The sequence below is a fragment of the Protopterus annectens genome, chromosome 7.part0 (assembly GCF_019279795.1).
Source record: "Protopterus annectens isolate FY-2018-M chromosome 7.part0, PAN1.0, whole genome shotgun sequence".
NCBI classification, from domain to species: Eukaryota; Metazoa; Chordata; order Ceratodontiformes; family Protopteridae; genus Protopterus; species Protopterus annectens.
The window spans coordinates 1,981,021,822-1,981,028,130 of NC_056739.1; the positions used below are offsets into that span (position 1 = coordinate 1,981,021,822).

Below are 6,309 nucleotides of genomic sequence, written 5' to 3' on the forward strand. Positions count from 1 at the left end.
TTATGAATAAATTATGTAGATATTTGGGAGAAGTGGCCAAGGTATTAATTTTTAGTTTTTTCTAAAGCTAAACTAGTTTTATGTGTTAGAATTTTGTTGTATTTGTTGTTTAATATTTCTACTTTCTTTTTCATCCCCAAATGATTTTGATTTTTTTCAAGCTTTTACTGACAAAAGTTTGGATTGTAGATCTAATAATTCAGAATCCCATTCTCTGATTTTTTTTATACCAAGTTAGGGTTTTGCCATATATGTAAGCTTTTAATGAGTTCCATATCATTATTTTATTTATCTCTGTGGTGTGATTAATATCTAAGAAGAACTGTTATTCAGACAATAACCATGGTTTGAACTCTTTAATTTTAGTTGTATATGCTGGAATTTTGGAGTTAAATATTAATGGTTTGCACCCATTTTGAGCTTTTAGTATCAATGAATTGTGGTCTAAAAAGGGGTAGGCGGTGATTGAGAAATTAATGATTTTAGAGTGTAAGTCATGGGCAACAAATATTCTATCTATTCTAGTCTGGGTACCAAATCTGTGATCTTCATGGGAAAACAACAGAGATTTATCTTCTTTAAATTTGAAAGTCTCTACAAGATGAAATGATTCAACCAATTTGTTTAAAGCTTTTGATACAGCAGATGTACTCAGTGGTCTTTTATTTATAATTTCAGAAATATTAAATATACAGTTAAAATCTCTTCCTAATATTAAGTTGCCTTTATAGTTATTGGAAATGAAATCCAAGTGTTTTGAACAGTTCCTGTTCCAATGACTGGGAACCAGTATAGATTGGTTAGGGTTCATATTCTGTTATTATATTTAACTATTATTAATGCCATAATGCCTTCTTTATCTTCATACTTATAAATGATTTCTGGGTTAATCACATTTGTTTTTCATAAAATTGTTACCTCTTTTGTCTTTGTCTTATAAGTGGATTGTGCCGATATAATATATTCCTTAGGATTCAATTTGTAATTGTCATTTGTTTTGAAATTAATTTTTTGAAGGAAGACAATTTGTGCGTTGTTCAGTTTTAAATATTTCAGTAGATTTGATCTCTTGCTAGGATTGTTTAAGCCATTGGCATTTAAAGATAATAAAGTTAAATCCATCTTAGGTTATTTAGACTATGTATTCTTTGTTGTATTGTGACTATTAAACATTTTCCTCCGATAACTGTAAAGTATATGTTTGAGCTTTTAAAGGAAATTATCAGTTTTATACTTTGAGTGTTTACCAGTAAAGTAATGTTTTGGTCAGGCATACTAAAAATATGTTTGTGAAATAAATGTAAATTAATAAATGTTAACAAAACTAAGATCCGCACTAGCCATGGAATGAAAATCATTGCTAATCTGATGGATAAAACTAAGTCCATAAGATTATCACTCATACCTTGACAATCCAGAACACCTGAGCTTCATAAATTGAATTATCATATGAAGAATATTTGTAGTAGGAATAAGCAATAGTTATATTATTTTGAACAGATATAGTATTGTTGTAGATTAGACAGATTTCTAATACAATATAACTGTCTACTTATTGTATAAGCAATTAATATTTACATGAAAGATAGATGATAAGCAATTCAATCATACTAAAGTAGGATGTATCATATATAAAACCTCAGTAAAAGATTATAGCACACAGTTATTTAATATATCCACCCTTATTGATGAAGTCTTTCAAAACGTATTACTTAATATAAATAGACCCTTATTGATGAAGTCTTTCAAAATGTATTACATAATATAAATAGATGGTAGTAATATTTATACCTGTTTATAATATAATGTATTTTACTGGATATATCAGAAGTTATATTTCATTGTTTACCAGCATTTAAGTAATCACTTTGTTGCTAACTTACTTAAAGCGCCAAGTTTGTTTTATGTGAACATTGATGAAAGTTAATGCAGTTTAATTATCAGTGCATCCCTCTTCCCCCATTTCCTACACATAAGGATTTTCATATTTCTCATTTCTTATTATAAAATGAGTGAAATTATAGGTTAAAAACAACACATTCACTTATTGTGATTAATGATTACATGTTCCCTTTTCATATTCATAAATTGCCATTTTATGGCATATACTGAAAGTTTTTAGATTTAAATGGCAACATTCTATTTTGTATAATCAGCAAAGGTTAATCTGAGTGATTATTGTCAATTTAATACTATTTGTTCAGAATGTGATTGTTTCATTCTGTGACATTCCTAGTTCAGGCTTCTATTGTTTCCCTTGTACAACTTTGTCAGTTTGATGTCATGTATAAAACATTAGTTACCTTGGTAGCAACTTAAGTATTATGTATGGTCAGGATGGGTTACAAAACCACAATTCAAGTTAAAGCAATTATATGACTTGCACATTTACTTATATGAGAAAATCATCATTCTTCCCCTTGATGTTCAATATAGTGTATGTCATTTATGACATGTTAAAACAGTAGTGTTATTGTACACAAGTCCATGTTATTAAACTGAGTGTCTATTGTCAATTTAATACTATTTGTTCAGAATATGATTGTTACATACTGTGACGTTCCTAGTTCAGGCTTCTATTTTTTCCCTTGAAAAACTTTATCAGTTTGATGTCATGTATAAATCATTAGTTACCTTGGTAACTGCTTAAGTATTATATATGGTCAAGATGGGTTACAAAAACTACAATTCAAGTTAAAGTAAGTACATGACTTGTTATGCATATTTAATTATATAGAAAATCATCATGCTTCCTCTTGATGTTCAATGTAGTGTATGTCATTTATGACAAGGTAAGACAGCAGTGTTATCATACACAAGCCCATGTTATTAAATCCTGTCTATAATATCTAAATTCAGCAGACTGCTTCATCTTATATGGCGATTATATATTTTATGTCTAGATTTACTAAAAACATACATTACATAACTATTGTGTGTGTGTTTTTTTTTTTTTTTTTGGCTGTTGCTTCATTATTTGAGAGACCACAAGCTGTAAAGTTTATTCTTATTACTAGCTCCTTCCAAGCATGTTTATAGAGTCCATAGACTTTAAATTATGAGACCCTTCTAGTTTCTTATTTGTTCTAAGTATATTTAGATCCTTACATACACACATATCAGTTCTTCAAGCACGGGCAACAATGCCCATCCAGTTTTGCCAGAATACCATTTGCTAGTTCATGTGGTATGTTTTCAGGCTGTTCTTAAAATATCTAAACCAATATTTGTCCTGTTCCATTTTACCAGCCTGTTCCATGCAGTGGCCAATCTGCTAGTGAACCAGTCAACACATTCTCACAGATATTCCCATGAAGGAAATCTGATGATTCTCTAGTACCTCCCAGCAACCCCTAACATCCCTAGAATCAGCTATCCCCATATGCCAAACACGTCCGAGCAAGCTCCCCTCCCAGACTACTGGAAAGGGTACTGCAGAAGATCAAGTGCCCTTAGTCTTTAACAATAACTCAGACTTCCACTCTTATGTAAGTCCTTAATGTGTTTGGATCAAACTACATTTTAAATATAAAATTGAGCTTATTATTTATTTATTTATTTTTTTATCAAGAATCAACTTAATGAGCTAAACAAAGTGTTGGGAGACCATCAATATGTGTACTTGTGGTTTAAAACAGCCCCTATATTATATATATAATTTTTTTTTTAAACCAAAAACTTCATTGCTGAGAATCAGCTCGGAGGCTCTTCAGAGCCGTTAAGCATTATCATCACCCTGTCTTTGTTACCATAGCAACCTGGGACCATCTGTTTCTGTTAGTGTGTCTGTGTACTGCATACCAGAAGCTCACAATGCACCTGAAGCAAAGCTTCACTTCACTACAACTTCAAGCCTAAATTCCCTCCCTTTCAGTGAGGCAGCAGCCAGGAAAAGAACAGAGAGCAAACAGATAAAAAAAGAAAAGCTCCCAACAAGCTGCCACAAGAGATAACACATTCTTCCAGCCTTCCCACCTCTCACTCAGCAGATGTATAAACAAACTATTCTCTGCCAAAATATTCCAAACCACAGTTTTTTTCCACCTCCTTCCCCTGGATCCAAGCTAAAACACCAAGCATCTCCTCCTAATACACAAGCACCAGTAAACCTCGCTCACAAGCCACAACTCACAGCTTCCTGGAGATGAAACCGGCAACATACAACAGCTGCCAGACACAGCTGTATCCACACGCACCATGTCAGGCTTAATCAAACAGCACTCGAAGCTATGATACCTGCCATAATTGATATTAACTATGTTTAGACAGAATAATAATGACATTTGTACTAGCTGCCAGACACAGCTGCATCCACTCAAACCATATCAGGATTGATCAAACAGCACTCAAAGTTATGATACCTACCATAACTGATATTAACTATGTTTAGACAGAATAATAATGACATTTGTACTAGCTGCCAGACACAGCTGCATCCATGCACACCATATCAGGATTGATCAAACAGCACTCGTAGCTGTGATACCTGCGATAATTGATATTAACTATATTTAGACAGAATAATGATTACATTTGTACTAAGAGCTTGCTACTATTATTTAACCAGGATATACATGACATTTCTAAATCATACTTTACCTGAAGAAGGCATTAGTCTCCATGACAGTATTTTTTTTTCAAAACACTCTACTGTTACTGTTATTATATATGATGTTGATTTGTTACATTTGAGTCTGAACTCTGATGAACGGTACCTTGTTGAATTAGTTAATTAATGACTTAAATTATTATAAGTAAAATCAATGAAAAATGAAGATAAGTATTTATTGAGTTCAAGTAGAGGAATAGAAGCTTCTATGTTTGCATTATATGTTGCTTTGTTTCTTATATATAATGTAAACAGTAACCCATCTTGGTCTACCTTTGTGAAGAATTATTGGTTCTTTGAACATTCTGAATAAATCATTACTGTTTCTCAGTTGTTTACGAAACCCTCCTCTTTTTAAATAAAAATGGATGAAAGTGATATACCATATCAGTTGTTACTTTGATAGATGTAGTTGTAAGAGTTAGTTTTTTGGGACAGCTATCTTGGAATCAGTTTTTTGTTTCTTTTTTCTAGCATTAGTCTAAGGATTTGTTTCTTTTATTCCTTTAAGAGCAGGGGCCATCCATTCCATTTCTTCTGGGATAGACACTATGTCATTGTTTTTTGTTGAATATAATAGCTTCTTTTAAGTCATTAAAGATTCTCATCTCATTGGCAAAAAGTATTTTTATCTTGGCTGGAAAGGCCAGCTGTGCTTTAATGTTGTTTTGTTTCAACAGTTTTATTATTGGCCAGACTTTTTCCCTTTGTTCTAGTATTCTGGAAGAATAATCATTGTCAAACCTTATCAGGCTTTGATTGTATTTTAAGGGTGATTTTCTCCAAGCAAATTTTAATATTAGTTCCTTGTCCAGAAATGAAAGAAATGTTATAACTATGGATCTAGGTAGAGTATTTGTTGAGTTAGAAGCAGGTGTCCTCAGTGCTCTATGCAGCCTTTCAATTCCAAATGAAAGTCCATCTTTCAAGTCTAAAAATTCAGGAATCCAGGTTGTTAAGAATGAAATAATGTCTTCTCCTTCAGTGTTTTCAGCAGACCAAAGATCCTATTGTTGTTTCCCCTTTCCCTGTTTTCTAAGTCATCTATTTTGTTAAGCAGCAATATATTCTGTTTAAGCAGAAATTCTTTTTGGAATTCTTCCTCTTTGAGTCTCCCTTCAATGTCATTTAGAGAAGTCTCTATATTTATTATTTTTGTATGGTATTGCTGTAATAGTTCCTTAAGAGTATCAGTCTGTTATTGAAAATTTAATGTGAGGTTTTCTAAGTAATTTTTAAAGTCATCCATCTTCAAAGATAGTTCCTGTAAGGTAGGTGTCATCAACTGCAGTTCTTTTTTCAAAGCGGCATCTGAATTAGAATTTCTTGAGTTGTTCATATTCAGTGACTCAATATATTTCCAAGTTACATGACAGGAACATTTTTGCATATCTCCACCAAAATTGATATGTATGTAGTTTACTAGTTTATGTATATATTTCTGATGTTTTAAACTTGAAAAATTTCCATATATTATTATATTAGTTTATAGAGCTCTCAAAATTCACTGCTCTCAGTTGGCCATCTAGGCTCTGCCCCAGAAATCTCCATTTTGACTTCCAGAATACTATAGTAAAGCAGTCAGTGGGTTACACTTTTACCTCTACTGCCACTTTTACTCTCTGTTTTCTTCATTCTTAGAGCAATTATTTTCTGATTGGTTTGGACACATGAAATATGCATGCACTGTTCCTTCACTC

The 6,309-nt window shown here is 32.1% G+C and overlaps 1 protein-coding gene across 1 annotated transcript in view; it reads right to left on the reverse strand.

The window, feature by feature from the left end:
- Positions 1-6,309, reverse strand: part of CERS3 (ceramide synthase 3) — a 734,999-nt gene that overhangs the window by 233,391 nt on the left and 495,299 nt on the right. The window lies entirely within an intron of this gene.